Raw genomic sequence first — 22,185 nt, forward strand, 5'->3', positions numbered from 1 at the left:
GTGGGGGACGCCAGGGCGCCAGCCTGCCCCTAGTTGTCCCTCAGCGACAAGCCTCGTACGAGCGACGGTCCCGAAAGCGCGCCAAGTGGCCGAGGGTGTCCAGGTTGTAGCTGTGTTGCTCCAGGAGCCCTCAGGACTCGTGGTAGAGGAGGCTGTCTCTTTTATCGGACCAACTCGAGTTTTGCAACAACAAAATCTTTATAGCCTCATTTTTGAAGTAGCATATGCAAACCCAAGTCACTCCTGGGTAATCTTTCAGGGCATATATAAATATCTATAATTTTTTTTTTCTTTTTTGCGGATCAGGGTCAAATCAACTCCAAATCATATCAATTGAGAAGAACTCAATCATTACAAAAAACATGGCTTGAGCAGGCAGAACTCAATCACTCAAAATACCATGTATGGCAGTGCTACAAGGGGAAAGCATCCTCCCTCCCAGGCTTTCACCTGGGGACTTGAGAGAGTCCCAAATCCACTGGTAGGCATCCTACATGCATACCCAAGCCTAGATGTCTTGGGGTTCAGATGCCCCCACTTGTGGGTTTGTTTGTTTTTTTTAAATTTGTATTCCAGGCCAAATTAGCCAAAACTAATGCCAAATCCAAGAGTCCAGAACAATAAGTGGCCCTACTACCAGCAAACATCCTCCACCCACAGTTGGGGCTTCAGACATTCCAAATCCTTTGGCAGGCATCCTACTTGCAGGCCCAAGCCTCCAGGCTTGGGGTTCGGATGCCCCTGAGCTTTGCTTGCCCTTAGCCAGAAGGCCCTTGGACCAAACAAGGGAGGAGACTCCATTTCCATAAACTGGGCTTAAAGCCGCTGCACCTGGGCAGGTACTGAACCACTCCAGAAGAGCAGTTCTGCAATGCAGTTCAAGAAAACTGCCTTCACAGACACAGATGCATGTTTATTTCCCCTGCCAGGTTAAGAAACCACTACAGTTGATCTGAGCCATTAAGAGGCCTATACTTAACTGGGCTTTTTTTTTTGTAAAAAATATATGTCTAGATATATAAGGTTATATAGCTCTACACTAGTATCACACCACAAAAAAACCCTTCACACCTTACAAAAACTGCACCGGCACACCCATACAAAGGCCCACTGGCCATCCAAACCCGTTACAATATCCACATTGTGTCCAACACACACAAAACAAACAAAACCCTAGTCCAAGGGTAAGCAACCTTTTTTGGCCGGAGTGCCGAAAAAACCATAATGTCTACCTTGGAAGATGCCGAAGTGCCGACATGTTGGAGCCCAGAGCAACTGTTCACAACCCCCTGGCTGCATCCAGCCCATGGAGCCTGGTCTGCTTGTAGCAGGGCTTGCAGCCTCCCAGCCACCTCCTGGGTGCAGCCTGGACTCCATGGCTGGCAGCAGCTGCTTAGGGCCCGGGCTGGCGGTGGTGTGCCAAGCAAAATGGCCTTGCATGCCAGGCCTGACACGCGTGCCGGCTGACCCCTGCCCTAGTCCTTCAGACAAGGCAAAACTTCCTTTCTATCCCCACCCCGCTTGTGAGGTCACATATTCAGTTCAAATGTCCTCTATATTGCTGTCGCTCCAGCTCCTGCTGTAAGATCCACTGCTGTTGTTGCAGTCGCTATCTTCAGTTCTGCTTATCCCTTTATCTCCTTTGCTGTCACCACCCTTCTCCACTTTGGGGGCATTGGGTGATCCTGTGCCACATGTCTTTGTGCCAGGTGGCTTTGGCTGCTTCCTCTCCATCCTCCCCTACCGATTTCTGGTAGTAGGTCTGGAGTTCGCTCAGAGTCATTGTCATGCAGCCTACTACCTCTATGTCCATTTGCCTATGCAACAGGAGGTTCCTGGCCTTCCAAAGGGTGCTCCTGACACAGGATGCAAACAGATCAAAACAGGGTGATGGGTTCCCCTAGTGTTTGGTGAGGTGCCCATGCAGCATCGCTTCTCTGGTTAGTTAGCTGACACCGGCCACTGCTTTACAGAGCTACTTCACCCTTTTCCATACCTCTTTGGCACAGATGCAGAGTCAGAGGAGGTGGTCTATCATCTCAGTGGCCCCATAGCTACTGGGCCACGGGCAGCTGGGTCTCCCAAACTGCCCCCTTCTATGTCTCCAGGCTCTCACTGGTAGAGCTTGGTGGACTATGAGTCAGTTCAGGTCCTTGTGATCTTTGTGCACATCCTTGTGGTCAATGCGCTCCCACTCAGCCTGGCATGTGTCGCCTGGGAGCAGGGCCATAGGCAACGTGGTGTCCCTTAGTCTCACTGTCTCCTGGATCTTCCTGTGGTTTCTCATGGTCTCTGGGTCTGCGCTCTGCAGGTTGTACAAGCTGTAGCTCAGGGTCTCGTAGAACCACGGTGCACCCATGATCCACGGTTTATGATTGGTTGGGGTGAATACCCCCCCAGTGTCTCAGGATGTGCCCTAAAAAATATCTCACGAGGCAAGTGGTTTTGGATTTTGCGTCCATCACCAGCTTGCAGATCAAACTCATATACTTGGCCCACAGGAAAAGGAGGATGCCCCTGCCCCCGGCCCTCTTGTCCTTGTACAAGGTTTTCCAGGTGACCTTTTCCCCTGGAGCCCCAGAAGAAAATGCACATGGCCCTCTGGATCTTGTGGGTGACATGCTCGAAAGGAGGGAAGACCAGCATGGTGTACAGAAGCAATGGTACACCTTCACAAGCACTACATGACCCCCTTGGAAAGGGAGCACATGTGCCAGAGCCCCAATCTCTGCTTTACCTTTTCCTGTGCCATCCTGCTGCTCAGCTCAGGATTAAATTCTATCCCAAGGATCCCATACTTGACTAGGCTTGCTTCAACACTTTCTTAGAACTACTTGTCTCAGAATAAATGTTTCAACTTTGAGGACCCAGTTCTCACTCACTCACTCACTGGTAGTTTACAGTGAGCAATATAAAGTAAATAAGAAGAAAATGTATTTGCATACATATTTATATATTTTTTCAGTGTACGATAGTTTTTTGGCAAATATGATAATTTTGAGCTTCCAATACAATAATTTAATATTTAAGACGTGGTGACAATGGTCAGCTCTACGAGCTCTTAGTCCAGTGCTTCCCAAATTTTTCCTCAGCATGACCCCATTTATGGCGCCATTTTCTCAGCATGGCCCCTCACTCCCAACCCACAGCCCCCCACCCCCACAACTCCATTCACTGATATTGTGATCCCATTTGGGTCATAACCTGCAGTTTGGGAACTGCTGTTTTAGCCCCTGGATTATCTGCACATGAACACTGTCGGGTGGTGTTAAGCACTCATAGCTCAAAGCTATGCCACTCCAGGGTAGGATTATCTCTGGTCTGCATTGCCCAGCTTCTGTTCCATTAAGGCAGAGGAGGGCAAAATACGGTTTGTGGGTCGGATCTGGCCTGCCAACTGATTCAATCTGGCCCATGGGTGAACAGATGCCAACTTACTGGATCTGGCCTGGGGGCAGCTGGCGGCTTCAGCTGCCGCATGGTGCTGGACAGGTGGGTGGGTGGGACTGCTTCCACTCAGCAGTATTAGCTCTTGATGCAGTGGCATCAGCTGTGGACCCGGGGTGGGGGGCTTCCACACAGCAGGCAGAGAGTGGTGTTACCTGTGGATGTCCCTGGCAGGTTCAGGAGCCGTGATGCCCTCTCAGTGCAGAGGAAGCTACCACCCAGAGCCCCAACCCAGAACCTGATGGTAACAGCAGCTGTGGACCCAGGCAGGAGCTGCTGCCACACTGGGCAGATGTCAGCTGTGATACTGCTGGCAATGCTTGCACTGGGGCTCCAGAACCTGCTGGCTGAGCTCACAGCTGATGCCACCACCTACCCACTACAGTGGAAGTCTGTGTCTGGGTCCACAGCTGAGCACCAGGGCTCCTAGCAAACTACTGCTTCGGCCAGGTTCTGGAGGGATGGGGAGAGAGACAGAGAGAAAAGAGAGACAGATGAGAAGAGAGAGAGAGAGATGGAAGTGGCCCTCGATAGGTCCCCAAAACTCATTAAATGGCCTTCCAGATTAAATAATTGCCCACTCCTGCATGAAGGTGTGGCCACTTTCCACAGATGTGCTGCCCAAGCTGAAGTCCTCCAGTATCCCAGGATCTCTCATACCCCACCCATGCAGCAGAGATAGAAGCCTGTCCTGGCTCACAAACCCTCTTGTGGCAGCTCACAGCTACAGCTCCTAGTCCTGCCCCTGCTCATCAGGCCTGTAGTGACAAGTCACAGCTGTGCAGGTGGGGAACAGTCAGAGCAGGTTTCTAGATTAAGAGTGTGACTACTTTAAGGTGTAACAAAGGCCCCTAGTCTCCCTTGGCTTGAAGAAAAATAGGTAATAGGTGTTGGGGTCTATGCCTGGTCAGGCACAGCACAATACCTGGTTTCTCCGCAGGCAAAGGGGAATGAGATGCTTTGCTGATGTGTTCAGGGGCTAGTACTGTAGCATGGCATGGATGAGCCAAGCCAAACCCAAGAGAACCATTGGCATGTAGGCTAGAGAATCATAGAACATGAGGGTTGGAAGGGACCTCAGGAAGTCATCTAGTCCAACCCACTGCTCAAAGCAGGATGAGCCCCAACTAGATCAACCCAGCTAAAGCCTTGTCTACCCAGGTTTTAAAAACATCCAAGGATGAAGCTTCTACCGCTTCTCTGGGTAACCTGTTCCTGTGTTTTATAACCCACCTAGTGAGAAAATTCTTCGTAATATCCAAATTAAACTTTCCTTGCTCCCTGTTCTGTCATCTGCCACCACTGACAACAGTTTAGTTCCACCCTCTTTCAACCCTGCCTTCAGGTAATTGAAGGCTGCTATTAAATCCTCCCTCAGCCTTCTTTTCTCTAGACTAAATAAGCCCACTTTCCTCATAAGTCAGGTGCCCCAGCCTCCCAACCATTTTTGTTGCCCTCCTCTGAACTCTCCAATTTCCAGTGACCAACTCTCCTTGCCAGTGACCAAACACAGCCCAGGAGGCTTTCATTCTTCGCTTTGCTACTCCCTTTCCAGGAGGGCCACTGGCCCAGACAAGCCAAGGAAAATAACTGCTGCCGTGACTCGGATTTGAACCGAGGTTGCTGCGGCCACAACACAGAGTACTAACCACTATACGACCACGGCCACAGGAACACCAGACCACAGGACCACCTGCTGGGCTATGAGCACTCTGACTTTAGGACCCAGAGGCCTTGTTCCAGGGTGGAGCCACCCTCAGACCCACCATGACCTTTCCATTCCATAATAGGCAAATTTCTTGATACACAGTGCTAACAGAAAAGAAAGAATACAAGCAATCACCAGTTCTATATACCTACCAAATCCTAGGGCTGTCATCAGCATCAAAGTGCATTTGAGCAGGATGCAGTCTTCACACTGAGGCTCTCTCCTAGGTGCCATATGTCAGCAGCCTAGAGGTGGGATGCCAAGGCCCACACCACCCCAGTGGGGTGGATGGGCTGGGCTGGGCTGGGCTGATGGTGAGCCCTCTGTCCATGGTGGCCTCAGGGACCCTCCTACCATGGACAGAGGGCTCAGGGTGGTTGGGGCAGTGATGGGGACCCCTCTCAGGGCCCCTCATGGGGAGAAGAGATGAAGAGGAGGAACCCGGCTCCGGTGTGAGATGCATGGGCATAAGCTCGCTGCACCCCCGTGAGCCCAGGGAACCCCAAAAGAGCCCCCAGGACCCCCGACAAGGCCAGCCTGCCTGCAGGTAAGCAGGGACCAGTGGAGGGAGAGACTAGCCACATTAGCCAGCTGGGAGCCTGCTGAGGCAGAGGTGGGGACAGCCACGCCCCACCCCAGCTCCTACTTCACCCAGCCCCACAGGGAGCAGCACAACTGGAGCCTCATGAACAGGCCGTGCAAACAGGCTCACTCCTGGGCCCGGTGCGCAAGTTAGCATGGGAGTTTGTGCAAGAGGGTGCATGGCAGGCCCAAGGCCCTGCCTGTGAGTCCCCCAGAGTAGACAGTCCCAGCCATAGCCAGCCTACCAGTGGCATGATAGGATGGGCACGCACTGCACCCCAAGGGTACCCTCAGCGTCTGCAGGCCCCGCCTCTGGCTCCTCAGACACCTCCGCCCAGACAGAGCCCCTGGTTCCAGGCTCCACACAGGCAGAGCCCCTGGCTCTCGGCTGCGGGGGCTGTCTGTCACTTTTTCAGGCTCTGGGGGCCAGCAGCATGGCCACCTCCCCTTGTGAGGTCTGCTCCCTACTGGAGTCTCTGGCACGCCAGCTGGAGAAGCTTCAGGCCACAGTCCAGAGACTGAGTGCCATCAGCGACTGTGAGCAGGAGATCGACTCCTACTGCCAGGTCCTGGGAGGTAGCGGGCAGACCATGGTCTCCCTCTAGGACAAGGGAGGACTTGAGGACCTCGCTTACCATCCAGCCCAGGGATTGGACCACGGTGGTCAAGGGCCCCAAGGCCTGCCACACCAAAGCCCCTGCCCTGCTGGAGCTTTGCAATCGGTATGAACCTCTTCCAGCCCCAGCAGAGCCTGCTGAGTTGCCAGCTCTCACAGACAAAACAGACTCTACTGTAGCTACTGCCCCCGCTCTCCCCAAGACAAAATGCAAAGTGTTTGTCATGGGAGACTCTGTCCTGAGGAGGACTGAAGGAGCAATCTCCCACCCTGACCCCTTAGCCTGGGAAATTTACTGCTTCCCGGGAGCCTGCATCCAAGACATTGCAGAGAAGATCCTTAAACTCCTCCAGACCACTGACCACTATCCTATGCTCCTTATTCATGTGGGCACCAATGACACGGCTCGGAGCACTCCCTCCTGGGTCATAATGCACTACAGGGATTTGGGAGCCAGGCTAAAGGGCCTGGGGGCTCAGGTGGTGTTTTCTTTGATCCTTCCAATCTGGGGCTATGGGCTGAGGAGGGAAAGAGGATCCAGGTAGTAAACAAAAGGCTGTGGCACTGGTGTCATCCGGAAGGCTTTGACTGCCATGACTACAGTCTGCTCTTTGGTGAGAGAGGCAGTGAGCTGCTGGGAAGGGATGGCCTCCACCTCTCTCTGCTGTGGAGGAGGCTTTTCTCAGCCAGGCTGGCTGACCTGCTCCACTGGGCTTTAAACTAAGCCCGCTGAGGGATGGGGGGACTACAGCCACTTCTGGCCCACTCAGCAACCCTTGGAAAGCCAGCGGGCCAAGGCACTTAAGGGAGCCCACCCCTGCCCCAGCCCTGGCACAATCTGTGGACAAAGCAAGGGCCCCCAAGAGGACACTTGCATACACAAATGCCAGGAGCTTAGGGAATAAACAGGAGGAACTTGTTCTCCTGCTAAATGCAAATAACTATGATGTCATAGGGATAACGGAGACCTGGTGGGACTCCACCCATGACTGGACCACAAGTATAGATGGCTATACCCTGTACAGGAGGGATCAAGTGGACAAAAGGGGCAGAGGTGCAGCTCTCTATGTCAAGGAAAGCTACGCATCCCTGCAAGCCAACACTGGCACCCACAGTGGAAGACTTGAGACTCTCTGGGTTAAAATCCGTGGGGATCACGGCACAAGAGATACTATGGTGGGAGTCTACTACAGACCCCTACCCAGGGTCAAGACCTTGACCTTGAGTTTGCCAGGGAATTGGCTGAGGCCATGTGCTCCTGGTGTATGGTTGTCATGGGAGACTTTATCTACCCAGACATCTCATGGGATGAGCGCTCAGCCAAATCCAAGCAGTCGCAAACCTTTCTCTCATGTGTAGATAACCTCTATCTGACACAGGAAGTCTAAGGGCTGATGAAAGGTAAAGCACTGGTCAACCTGGTACTGGCAACCAGGGATGACCTAATCAGTGACCTAACAATCGAAGGGAAACTGGGTGACAGTGACCACGAGCTGATCACCTTCACCATCCACTGTAAAGCTGGGAAGTCAGTCAGTAATACAGAAGTCCTTGATTTCAGGAAAGCTGACTTTGACAAGCCAAGGAGGCTTGTAAGTGAGGCCCTAAAGGGCCACAACCTAAAGGGCAGGGCAGTTCAGGATGAGTGGTTGCCCGTCTATCCCATCTTGAAAGAAAGACAGCAAAAGGGCACAACAGCACCCTTGGCTCTCCAGGGAACTAGAGGACCTCCTGCATCTCAAAAGGAAGACCTGCAAAGGATGGAGGACTGGATCCACCACCAAGGAGGAGTACTCTACTGTGGTCTGGACCTGAAGAGAACAAACCAGGAAAGGCAAGGCTGCGATGGAACTCCAGCTAGCTACAAATATCAAGGACAATAAAAAGTCCTTTTTTAGATATGTGGGGAGCTAGAAGAAAAGCAAGGGCAACATTGGACCCCTGCTAAACCAGATGGGACAACTGACAACCGATGCCCATGAAAAAGCAAACTAGCTAAATGGATACTTTGCATCTGTTTTTCACCAGTCCCATGGGACACCTCTGCTCACTGTGGGTCAGGGATGCCCGGGTAAGGGAGATTCCATACCTTCCTTCATAGCTGACCTCATGAAGGAACACCTTGACAGGCTGGATACCTTCAAGTCTAGATATTAGGAGGCACTACTTCACTGTCAGGACAGCTAGGATCTGGAACCAACTTCCAAGCAAAGTGGTGCTGGCTCCTACCCTGGGGGTCTTTAAGAGGAGGCTGGATGAACACCTTGCTGGGGTCACTTGTCCCCAGTACTTTTTCCTGCCATGGCAGGGGGTCGGACTTGAAGATCTGCCCAGGTCCCTTCTGACTCTACCAACTGTGAAACTGTGAAACTATGAAGTCAGTCAACCCTGACGATTTACACCCAAGGGTATTCAAGGAGCTGGCTAGCATCATAGCATGGTTCTTTGAGAACTCCTGGTGCTCTGGTGAAGTGTCCAAAGATTGGAAGAAGGCCAATGTCATGTCTATCTTCAAGAAAGGGAGGAAAAGTAGATCCAGCAAACTATAGGCCCATCAGCCTGACCTCTATCCTGGGGAAGGTCTTGGAAAAGATTACCAAAGAGGCCATCCTTAACAGACTAACTGATGGAAATATCCTGAAGAATACCCAGCACAGGTTTGCTGTGGGTAGGTCTTGCTTCACCAATCTCATTTCCTTTTATGACCACGTGATCTGTCACCTGGACAAAGGGAAAGAAATTGATGTTGTATATCTTGACTTTAAAAAAGCCTTCGATTTAGTATCCCATGATCAACTCTTGGCAAAAATGACTAACTGCGGCCTCGGCCTCACCATGTCCTGCTGGCTGAGGAATTGTCTCTGCGGTAGGACCCAGAGGGTGATGGTTGAAAGAAGTCAATCATCATGGTGCACGGTGGCCAGTGGGGTCCCTCAAGGCTCCTATACTTTTTAACATCTTCATCAATGATGCAGACACTGGTGTCAGAAGCAGGCTGGCCAAGTTCACTGATGACACCAAACTCTGGGGTAAAGCATCCACACCTGAGAACAAGAGGGTGATCCAGGCAGATCTTGACAGGCTTGTGAAATGGGCAGGTGAGAACCTGATGATGTTTAACACTGAAAAATGCAAGTTTCTCCACCTTAGGAGGAAAAACCTGCAGCATGCTTACAGGCTGGTTAGCACTACAGATGAAAGGGACTTAGGGGTCAGGGTTGACCACAGGTTGAACATCAGCCTTCAATGTGAAGCTGCGGTTAGTAAAGCAAGCAAAATACTGGCTTGCATCCATAGATACTTCTCAAGTAAATCCCAGGACGTCATTCTCCGGTTCTGCTTGGCCTTCATGAGGCCACAGCTGGAGTACTGCATCCAGTTTTGGGCTCCACAATTCAAAAAGGATGCGGAGAAGCTTGAGAGAGTGCAGAGGAGAGCCACGCGCATAATCAGAGGTCAGGAAAACAGACCTTATGATGGGAGGCTGAGAGCCATGGGGCTCTTCAGCCTGGAAAAGCACAGGCTCAGGTGTGATCTAGTGGTCACCTATAAGTGTATCAGGGGTGTTCACCAGGATCTGGGGGAACATCTCTTCACCAGAGCACCCAAGGGATGACAAGATCGAATGGTCACAAACTCTAACACGACTGATTCAGGCTGGACATAAGGAAGAACTTCTTTACTGTCCAAGCCCCCAAGGTCTGGTATAGATTGCCACCGGAGGTGGTTCAAGCACCCACTTCGAATGCCTTCAAGACATATTTGAATGTTTATGTTGCTAGGATCCTATGACCCCTGCTGACTTCTGTTGTAATTATTTTGCTCTTGTTATGTGTTATAACCACCTATAACATCATCAGAGCGTGATCTGCTGTAAGCCCGACTATTGAAAGATCCTGTAACATGGCGTCATTAACAGGATGGTCGGCTGCAGATCATGACAGGGATGATCAGTCCCACTATCAGGCATGTCCTTGGGTATCCGGCTGCAGGCAGCTTGTGGACGCTGATGAACTTTGGCACCATCTGCAATTCCATCAGGCTCCCGGCCACACCGATAATGACGGGACCCAAGTATTTTGCGTGTGGCTTGGGGAAGATCCCAGGAGACCTTGGGAAGCTTGTCTTACGGGCCGTGCTCACAGCTGCATATTAAGAGATCCCGCAGTCACTTTTTCTATCCCGTTGGCCCAAGGGGAGCAGGTCGCTGTAGCCAGCGAGTTTCCCCCTCCCGAATGGGATGCCACCCCATCCCACTCTTGGGACGGTTGTGTAGAGGCGATCACGGCGCTTGTGGGTGACAAGGGGTGCTTGCAAGGAAATCGCGCCCCCCCTTTGTTCACGATCCCCAGCGGCGTTAGTTACCGGCGGCTGCACGCCCTAGCTGAAGACCTTGGGGTATTGAAAGAAGGGAAAAGGAAGGGAAAGAAAGTCGCATGCTTGCGTGCTTGTCTTGAAACCCTCGTATCCAACCTTAACCGCTTGAATGATTACGAAGTGGCGGTCGTTACCATGAGCCGTGCTAGCAAAGATGGTGCCCTTCAACAATGGCCGAGCGGCGGAGACAACCTGGAGCCCCCGCCCCCTACTCCGCCTACCGTCCCACCACCATATTTAGGGGACGAGGCACCGCCTCCATCAGTGACGCCGCTATATCCACCACTCCTTGAAGGGCGGGGCAAGACTCGTCCTCCTCCTCCAGCGCCTCGTCCTCCAGCACCTCCTCCATCAGCGCCCAACTTTGTGCCACCCCCCCTGCTTCAGGTTCATCCCATTGAGATTGTGAAGACCCGCCAGGGCAATGACGGCAACATTATTACCGAGCGAACCACCAGAGACCGTGATCGTGGCGAAATGAATGAACTTATAAGCAGGACAGCCCGCCAAAGCGATGAGATGCCAACCCAGTGGCTAGGATGTCTGGTTTTGGAATGTGGCCATGAAACGCTCAGCCACCGGGAGGCTGTCGTTCTGACCATGCATGGAAGCTACAGCTTAGGACTCCTGGCCGTATCCAATGTCCTGGAAATTGCACGTACCCCGTGGCCTATTTCGCTCCCTGCCCTAGTGGCAGGAGCTAGTCACGAGAAGCCGCATCAGGCTCATGAGGGGGCCCAACCGACCCACGCTCCACATTCACAGCCATTTACCAACGCATTAGCCAGCGCAGTGTATTTCTCTATCCTGAAGAGGCGCCCCACGATTGATGCCGGCGTATCCGTTTTCACCCGATCAGGAAACAAGGGTGATAGCGATGATGGCGACGACGACGACAGGGACGAACATCACTCCGACGATGACATACCTACCTCCTCCAGGCCACCGGATTCCACACTTACCGGACCAGGGGTATCACCCAATCTACCAACACAACAACCTCATCATAGTTACGACCCATGGCCTCAGCGACATTGCAAGGACCCTCTCCAACTTCAGATTTCCCCGGTGATTCTACAAGCCGTGATTGACATCTATGCCGACAATCTGGAGCTCGCAGAGCTTCAAGCTAGCTCTCTTCACCATCAGCCACTTGCGGCATTGTACCGGTTCCAATACCAGCGATGACAACGACAGCATGAACACGGAGCGCTGACACACCCTGCACAAGCTCTGCCACCCAAAATCACTAATTCCATCCGTGAAGTGCCACGTCGGTATCCCGAATGTACCGTGGAGGAACATGCCCGTTTTGGGTTCCTCCTAAATCACGCTGGCATGAAGAAGGAGATACTTCGTAACCTAGATGAGGAAACTCAGAGACAGCTAGCGGTTAAGCTTGGCTTTCAGTTTACTCCCCAGCCAAAAAACTAGTAGGGGCGGATGCTGATTCTGCGGATCCAAGCGCCTGCCAGTGCAGTAATATTAGTGATCCTCCGCAGCCACAAGACATCGGCAACTTGGAAAAGCCTTCTTACCAACTGCTTAACAACATTGCCAAGTCCCAGTTGGAACCCTCCTCCAGCTGCGTATTTTTGGGCACTCAATATACTCCTCAGGGTCGCGTCGCATCACCAGCTGCAGTGCCCACCCCACCATGGGATACGGCCTCTGACACAGGCCCCACACCAAAGCAAGCCCAACAATTCTTAGGCAGTATCAATTGGCTCCGCTATCACGTTGCAGCCAAACACCTCGGTACACTTGCAACGTTACAGTGTCGATTGCGAAAGAGGACGACAAATCATCAGCCATGGATGCGGCAAGATAACCGCCGAGTCCACGATCTTATCCAAGCCGCCACTTCCACACCACTGGTGCCATTTAGCCCAACGACACCGCTTCGTGTTACCGTTGGTTGGACCCCTACACATCTTTGGGCCACAGCGCACACCTCTAAGGGCCTGGCCACATTTCTTAACCAGACCCTGCATAAGGAGCAACATCGTTATGACACCTGGGCAAATTATTGCTCTGCCTATGTTTGGCGTCTGAACATCATCTTCACCATAGCGTTCATGACCTCTATGGCCCAGGTGCCACCCTACTCACACACCTCGATCCTACACAAATTCCGGGAGACTTCCATGGGGCCTTCCACCTGGCACACACTGGTGACACACGCCCAATACAATTGGGCTGTGTGGGTGTGTCACAACAGTGCCATCGTCACCCCGACTATTCTCTCCCGTCCTATCTTGTACGGGACTTTGCTTCCAGGAAACGTGGCCAGTGATGGTACGTCACAATTCGGTGGCAGGTTTGCTTGGAAGTGTTCGTTATGTGCTGCCAGCCACATAGAATGGGCAAACCCTGACTGGCGCAACACACCAGACTCACCTCTTAGGCATCAAGCGCAGGAGCTCGAGCTGCGAGGAGCCATCGGCGCACTTAAACACATTGCCATTGTACATGACCAGCCATTTACAACGGTGGTTCTTGTCCTGGATTCCCGCTGCGTCTGTGATGTCCTTACGGGAGTAGCCGAACCAAAACATTTTCGCTCCCAATGGGATGACATCCGTGAAGTACTCCACCACATGAGTTATCTCCCGATGATCCGACATACTAACTCTCATGTGCCGAACACTGACCCATTACATCAGACCGTTGATGACTGGCTAGCTCTAGGTCCAAAGACAACATCACACGATTGTATTGATGACGTTATCCATCCAGCCGCGGAAGTGCATAGGTCACTAAAACCAGTCTGTGATCCGTACCTTAAATGGCTTCATGACCTATGGGGCCATCCTGGTTCAGACACTACCATGCGGCGTTATCATAATGTAGGTGGCTGGCAATACATCACCCGTAACGGCTTACCCACACCACACGATTGGTGACGCGTGCTTCAAGCCTGCCACCAGTGTGCCCAGATTAAACCTTTTAGAAAGAAACGTTTCCAGGGAGCTTATAACGCTGAGCAAAACCAACCTGGGGCATTTTGGCAGGTTGATCTAATGGGCCCGCTTCCCAATGCGCGCCAGCATCACAAGGCACTTGTCATTGTCAACCTCGGTTCCTGTATGGTCGGTGCGATTCCCATGACTAGAACCGACTGGCCTCATTGCGCTCAAGCTCTGTTGCACCAATTTTTTCAGTGGCAGACTCCACGGGAAATACAATCTGATGGTGGGCCACCTTTCAAGAGCCACCACATTCGCAACTTTCTTATGACGCACAATATTTGTCATCATATACATCTACCATATCACCCGCAGTCCAATGGCATCGTGCAGCGTGCCATTGGAGAATTAAAGCGTAAACTCTTATTGGAACTGAAACAAACCGATTTCAAGGGATGGTCGAAAGTGCTTTCACAAACCCTGCTCAACCTCAACAGTGGAAAAAATCTCTGGGCAGTAGGACCTCTTCAGGCTCGAGAAGGATGTGACCCAGACTTTAAACCCGGGGACCCTGTATGGGTCACCTTCCCCACCTCGACACCAACCAAGTATCCACCCACATTTCCTGGCGTGGTCGTTCAACCCACGGCTTTAACTCATACCTACAAGCTCCATTTAATCAACTCAGCCGATGATCGCGAGCATTTAGTACATTTCAACTGGCTAAAGCCTCACAGTGTTTTGTTAAGCTAACAATCGTTTATTTTCTAAGTCAGGCAACCCTTCACGATGTCCGCCCATCAACAGGACAAGGAGGCCGATACCAAACCTCTCATCCGCCCATCCGTCGCACTGCCACCGCAAAACCCACGGGCACAGCCCCTGTCATTCGTGGGGCTATGGGTGAGACTTGTGGGGAGACCAAGGAGATTGGGAGCAACCGCCCCCACATCGGGACCAAGTGTACCCCCACACTGGCATCGGAAGCTATGGTTACTCTTTTTGATTTATTTTTTGTTGTTAACTAATATCATCGTAATGCATTCCTTTACAAAACGCGCAAAGCGCAATTTAGATTTATCCCCATTACCCATTGCGGACAACTTATTCCTCCGCACATCACAGGAGTGGATGTTACTCACTGGACGCGCGTCAGGCTTAGTTTGTGCCCATGCACCCACCTCAGCTGCAGATAGCCCCTTTAGTATAGCCGTTATCCCTGTTAATTACACAGAGTTATTTCTGAGTTTTACACGTAATTCCCCTGGTAATGAAACTATCCACTATTTAGCTTGTAAAACGACTTGTTCCATTAAAACCCTCACTTATGCATGGAAGTGGAATGGTACCCACCCGATTAATTGTACGGTCCAAGATGTGCCACAGGGTTGCTTTAATCTTACCCATGGGCCACCTTGGGGAGCACTGCACTCCATCGTGCCCGACCCCAATAATGTTACTCTCTCTATCCTGTCACTTCCTCAAGCTGTTTTACGAACGGTAAAAGTTAAACTCTGTACCCTCGACACCCAGTGTTTTTGGCTGGGGTGTCACACTATTCCATGTACCTTCAAAACATCCACATCAAGGAGGGCTTTTGAAGATGCTACAGCATTCCGTCTATTCGCCACAAAAGTTTTTATGACAATAGAGAGTAATTTCGGTTTATCTACTCACCGCAAAGCATTTAAAACCTTCACCAACCACTTTAGCCAGGACCTCAAGTCATTATTAGCCCTCTACAATACGAAACACCCCCAACTAGTGGGGCTAATTCCAGCTCCCCACGACACCATGTTTTATTGCCAGTGGGACGAAAATTCAACCCAGGCCATTTTATATAGTCATTTTCCATATCATTCGAACGTCTGCTGTATTTTGGTGCAGGTTACCCTATGCCCTTATCTGTTGTCCAATGTCACTCATTAGACCGCCCCACTCACGCTCCCAAATAACGCTCGGAAACGCTGCAACGTAGTTTCCACTGACCAAATCACAGGTGTCATGGGGGAATCAAAATTCTGGTCCAATGTGACCCACACTGAGCGCAGAAAGTTTTCTACCGGGTGGACTCTATACGGTATGTTTGCTACTGGTGCTTCTGCCTCCACTTTAGCCATTCAGCAGTTGCAGACTTTAGAATTGTTAGCAAGACTCGTCAACGGTACGGCAGATGCGTTAGAAGTGTTCAATCGCCAGTTGCAGGACACCTCTAAAATGGCGTTCCAAAACTGTCTCGTGCTGGATTTCATGCTAGCTAAAGAGGGTGGGTTCTGTGCAACGTTGAACCTCACTGCACCACACGAGACTTGCTGTCTCGTCATTTATAATGCCTCAGAACCCCTCTCCAAAGCTATCAACCAAATCCGCAAGGTAGCAGAAGACACACGCACAATCGTTCAGACCCCTTTTAACTGGATAGCAAGCACATTCGAGTCACTATTTAACCTTTGACTTTCGCTGTGGTTGGTAAATTTGTTAACCCCCCTATTTACAGTCTTGATTGTTGTTTTAGTTGGGTCTTGCTGTATTGGCTTAGTTGTGCATTGTATCTGACGTCAGGTTACATCTGTTATGCTCATTACACGTCACAAGCACCTTCCCCAGACAAATGCTAACTCCCAAGAAATGAGGCGAAGCGCATTATAAATCTAGTTCAATAGCCAAGTTCCGTTTTTGTTTGACTAGTTAAATTTAATGGTAATACTTACCTTAAAATGTTTGTGTTAACCTATCTATCATCACTATAGTAGCGGCTTGTTTACTTATTTGTTGTAAGCCACTTGGCTCACATGGCCAGGGGGGCATGTTGTAATTATTTTGCACTTGTTATGTGTTATAACCTTTTGTAATAGGTGGCCATGTTCGCATACGCCAACTAGAGGCTTGCATAGTGTTTATGTAACAGGTGCTAAGTAAATAAGAGACTCTAAGTTTGCAATTACAGAAGAAACACGCGGTTGGGATTTTCCACATGGGGTTTCCCAAGGGAAAGTCCAGCCTCTGTCAGTAATGTGACAGTCACCGCTCCGAGCCAATGAAGAAGTGCCACACGTGATTAGACCGCCCTGCATCACTGAGGGTATAAAAGACATTGCACTACGAACTTTGGGGTCTTTGTGTGTCCAACGGAACGTAGTCACGGATCGGTTCAAACTTGGAGCGACCTTCGGCCTGGCCCGCCGGAGGGGAGGACGCCAGACCTGCCTGATCCCAGTGACCAACCCCAGAAACACCTCGCCAGAACACGACAGCAGTCCCACGCGTCGCTAGGGCGCATGAGACATCGGTGAGTGTGTGCTCACTGGTGGACATAACACCATTGATTCTGTTTTGTTTAACGTTTCATCAATAAAGTTAAGCCTGACCACCTATAACATCATCAGAGCATGATCTGCTGTAAGCCCGACTATTGAAAGATCCTGTAACAACTTCCTGCCCCTGGGATAGGGGGCTGGACTCAATCCTTTGGGGTCCCTTCCAGCCCGAATGTCTATGAAATCTATGAACCTGGTGGGCACTGGGGAGGAGGGATGGAATGGAAATGGGGTGCAACCCTTCGCTGCTCCACAGCACTTCTTTTGTATTCTCCTTCCCTCCTGATGACTTTTCATCCATGGCTATCACTGCCTGGTCATCTGACATCCATGTAGCTCATGACATGCATACATACTAATTTGGTCTTTCTGGGCCTCCTCCTAATTTGATCTCTTCTCCCAAAACTGGGACTCAGGACCTCCTGCTCTGGGACCTTGTTAGCTGGTGCCACTTTATCTTGTGTTATGGAACAGTGTTGGACATGCTCCCCTGTTTTGTAAACTACGTGTCCTTGTTGGCCTCGTTGTCTGAGATAGCCTGTCTGCTTCCAAGGCCGTGTGAAACTGTGTGACTGTGGGACCCAGACACTTAGAAATCAATTAAGCCCTTCTGCCCATCCCGAAACATTCTAATGTATACACATATACCTATAAGCCAATTCGCAAAATGCAAACCTTGACATACCATTTCCTAAGCCTACGCCCCACACCTCATCTCAGGGTCCCTGTTGGCCTCCCCTGTCCTACTTGGACTGCAGGCAAGACTTGGGCTGTCCTCCTCCCCTCTGAGAAGGAAACTGGGTAGGGCCATTTGCTACTCCAAAGCTGAGGAAAAAAGAAAAATATCTAATGCTGTGACTCACATTTGAACTGAGGTTACTGCAGCTACAACACAGAGTAGCAACCACTGTACAACCTCCCCTGCCTGCCGACTGGGCCACAGAGGATGTCCAGCACAGCCTTCTGATTGAACCAGACCCCTCAAACTAGAGAATTCCATGTGATAACTCCTGTGGTACTATGTTCAGGTAAGTACTGTCCTGCCTCTCTCTAACTTTCAGGAATCTCCAGGGCTACATATGTCCTGTGGTCCCAGTATGAACAAGGGTTACTTTCCCTGTTTGCCCTCCCTCTAGTGTTCCCCACCCCTCTGGTTTTGCTCCACCACACTGACAGCCAGGGACTTCTGCCCATTTCCTTGCCATCACCCAAACACAGCAAAGCCCACAATGCCTGTCGGGCCGGTAGATGCGCTCTCATGTTTGGCTTTGGGTTCTATTGGCAGGAAGGTCCCTGCCCCCTGAGCTGAGGAAACATCACTGCTATTACTTGGATTTGAACAGAGTTTGGTGCTTCCATGACACAAAGTACCAACCACTGTACTATTATGATAGTTTGGGCACCAGGCCATAGTGCCTGCCAGTGTCTTATTTCTCCCCTCAGCCTCCCTTCTGGCTTAGCCTTTCCTGTTCAGGCAACAGACAGATTTGGCCAGCTCTCCTTCTGCTCTGCCAACTGTAGAGGCATGCTAATCAAAAGGCAAGTGTGGGCTAGAAATTGAACCAGTGACCTAATCCTAGAGAGCCCCATGCAAAATGCTCCAGGACAAAACGGCTACATGGGCATGCGTACCAAAACTTGTTCGAGTGTCCAAGTCTATGGCTGCCTCTAATTTGTTCTGCAGGGGCTGAGACCTGTCCTCTCCCACCTGGGGCAGCCCGTGCCTACAGTCTGGTCCCAGCTAGCATACACAGCTGACTTGCAGGGCTGCAGCTGCCAGTTGCTACTTCTCTCCCCTCACCACCAGAGGTGGGAGAGAGAATAGACATAGGGGCCAGAGGGCCCAAAAGAGGTGCTAAAGAATGGTGCAGAGAAAGGTGCCAGAGGCATCAGAGAGAGGCACAGAGAGACAGGCATCAGACAGCCTGGTCCAGAGGGGCACAGAGACACAGGGGCTGAAGGGCTTAGTGCCAGAGGGGTGCACAGAGGGGTGCACAGAGGGGACAATAGTAGTATAATACCTGTGAGGCATGGTACATGGTAAAGGGAAGGTCGGAGCCATGTATTACGCCCTTGGGATTATGAAATAAAAGGGGTAGCCTTCCACCTACAAACAATTTGTTAGTTGCATCAAAGGCATGGCGAGTGACTCAAGTGGGTGTTCTGCCATAGACAGGTGGGTAGGCCAATGTTGTGACTAGCCGCAAGATGGCCCCCTGTCTCAAAGGGACAGAGTGAGCCCAGTGAAGGTGGAACAATCCAGAGTAACTATGTGGTCCATAAGCTCAGAGGGCAGGGACAGTGTTTGGAGGGGCCCAAGAAAGCAGACCCATACAGAAGAGAGGGCTAGCTACTTGAGAACCTACCCAGAGAACCTTGACTGGCTCATACTGGGTCCAGCACCATGAGGGTCAAAGGGCAAGAATGCCCACCATAAGAGATGGCCAGAACCAGCCGCCTGGAGTCCCAACAGGTCTAGAGGTGAGGCCAGGGCCTGCAAGGCCAAAGGTCCCAGAGGGGGCTACTGACAAGAGAGAAAGAGGTCTAGGGAGCTTGCAACCCAGGATGATGGTAAAGGTTAGGCTGACTGAGTAAGAGAGATCCAGGTTGGGGTCTGAATATTCAGTTGGGAATATAGTGAGACCCAGTGTAGGGATGAAGCCATATAGCACGGCAGGGGACATGGTAAAGGGAATGTCAGAGCCATGTATTATGCCCTTGGCATCAGGGCATTGAATGGGCAGCCTCCCACATAGAAACAGCTTTCTTTAGTTACAACAAAGGCATGGCAGGAGAGTTAGGTGGGCAAAGTGCCCTTGACAGGTGGGTGGGCCAACATTGTGACTGGCCTCCAGATGGCCTGTCACAGCCCATCACCTACCATTCCACCCAAATTGGAACAGCAACCTTTCCCCACAAACCAACACCCTTTGCCCACCCCACACCAGCCATGCTTAGGGGCCAAGCTCAACACCTGGGCCACAGGCTTTTCTACTCCTACAGGACAAGTGCTGCCTGCCCCCAGAAGCTACCTGCTGCCTCTTGACACCCATGGGCAGTGGTAGATTAAGATTTACTGGGGCCCTGGGCAAACATAAAATTGGAGGTCTCCCACACCCTGTTGTAAACATGAATGTATCAAAAAGCATTAATAATTAGACCTGTTAAATGCTTACATGATGTTTTAATAAATAAAACACAACACTTGATGTCAAAATTAACTACTCAAATTTGGAACAAACACAACTGAATAAAACAACTGCGTTTAGGAAAGTGACTCAGATTCATGGGATTGAGATAAATGTATAATAACATAAAAGGAATGATGCTTTAGTTTAGTGGTCATGTAGACTCTTGTCTGACTATTTTTTAAATATGCATTTCACATTGTACCTACGCTATGGTAAACTACTACAAGAAAAATTGCAGGCCATACCAATAGCCTCAAGTATGAGTCTAATACCATTAGTGATTCTTGCGATTAAAATAAGGCAGTAGGCCTACACAATACATATCAATGGTTGGGGGGGGTGTTTAATCAGTCCTGAAATATTAGACATATGCTAAACTTGTTGATACACCTGGGCCCCCTCCTCTCCTGAACCTCAGGCAGGCATAGGGCTGGGGATTAGTGCAGTGCAGAGGGGCAGGCGTTCACACACAACCACCCTTACTCATGCACTCACACACCATGGCAAATGGACTGAGACAGGGTTAGGCAAGCAGTCTGCTAAATGCTAGCAACCTGGATGTGTCATTCTTTCCATGGAAGTACCTCTTACCCACCCAAAGGCACCAGTCTGCTCAATCTGTTGTGTTCATGGCTGTGGCTTTGGAAGAGAGAGAGGGAAGGAGGGTTGTTGCTTTTTTTAAATATATTATTTATTTGAGGCTTGCTGGCATATCTGCTGAAATGCAAGCAGTCCCAGGCAATGCAATCATCTTGTGAGGGAGAGATAATTGGAGGCTCTTGTGTGTGTGACAGAGCCCATCCACCCCTCCCCTGCACTTGGGTAAGTGAGGGTGCATGTCTGTTGAGCCTTCCATGGCTTAGCCCCTGCCGCCCTCATTGGGGAGGCCCACAAAAGCTGCCATCTTCTCCTCAGAGACCCTGATGACTTCCCACTGCAAGACTCCCACTTTGCTCACTCTCATTTTACACAATCCCTCTCCTCCTTCCCCACTACTCTTATCCCAGTGCTTCTGCATGTTTCCTTGCCAGCACCAAAACACAGCCCAGTGCACAAGCCCTACCAGCACATGGGACCCTCATGCTTCCCTTCCACAATGCTTTCTTGTCTTGAGGAGGATCAAGGACTTCAGTGCCTGAGCAACCTTGCCAAAGGAGCCATTTGGCAGTGGCAGAGCAAGGGCCCCCCAGAAAAGCAGCAGCTGCCATGACTCAGATTCAAACCAAGGCTGCTGCAGCCACAGTGCAGAGTACTAACCGCCATAACATTGTGGCCACTTGCCTACCAGGCCACAGCCCACCAGCTGAACATTCAGATGGTATGCAGGCTGCCGGTGCCCTCACCTCAGAAAAGGGAAGACTCTCCACTGGGAAGTCAAACCCTGATTTCTCAGGTGAGAGGCAAAACCATTCACTCTTATGCTAACAAAAACAGGTGGTTTTCATCATATGGCCCTCATAAATATCTTTTGCCACTCTCTTTCCAGAATTGTGTTTTGTTTTTTTAAAGTTGCATCCCATTGCAAACTCATGTTGAGCCAGTTATCCACCAAGACCCCAATATGCATTTCTGCAGTGTAGACATAAAACCAGTGGTCATCCATTTTGTATTTATTTTTCATTATTCTTTCTGAGGTGTAACACCTTATATTTGTCATTACTGAACCAATCATGTTGGCTCCAGGGGCACTTGTACATATGACAAAATTTGCCCTTTCTTGAGTTTCAGTGCTGTTACACATGTGACTTTTCCAGCTGCTTTAAAAGTCTTCCTAGTGCACTACAGTAAAACTCATCTGGATGTAGTTTAGTCTGGGTCACCATGAATTAAAACGTCACTTCCACGGATTCATCATGAGCACACAGAAATGCACTCAAAGATGTGTAATGAGCCCCTCTGTCCACCAGATGGCACTGCAATTTTTGTGTGGTTCATGCTTTTGTCCATGAGATGTCACTTTGAATTGCAGATAGGATGGGATGTGGTTAGCTGCACTGTTTCTATAACTGGATGTAATGTGTTTCTTCAGATGCCAGGT

The 22,185-nt window shown here is 50.6% G+C and overlaps 1 non-coding gene across 1 annotated transcript; it reads right to left on the bottom strand.

Moving 5' to 3' along the window:
- Window positions 1-5,041: 5,041 nt before the first annotated feature.
- TRNAH-GUG lies at window positions 5,042-5,113 on the bottom strand. Its single transcript has one exon. It is a non-coding gene; the product is annotated as a tRNA-His (tRNA).
- Window positions 5,114-22,185: the final 17,072 nt, after the last annotated feature.

The sequence above is a fragment of the Crocodylus porosus genome, unplaced genomic scaffold, assembly GCF_001723895.1.
Source record: "Crocodylus porosus isolate Cpor-Errol unplaced genomic scaffold, CroPor_comp1, whole genome shotgun sequence".
Taxonomy (NCBI): domain Eukaryota; kingdom Metazoa; phylum Chordata; order Crocodylia; family Crocodylidae; genus Crocodylus; species Crocodylus porosus.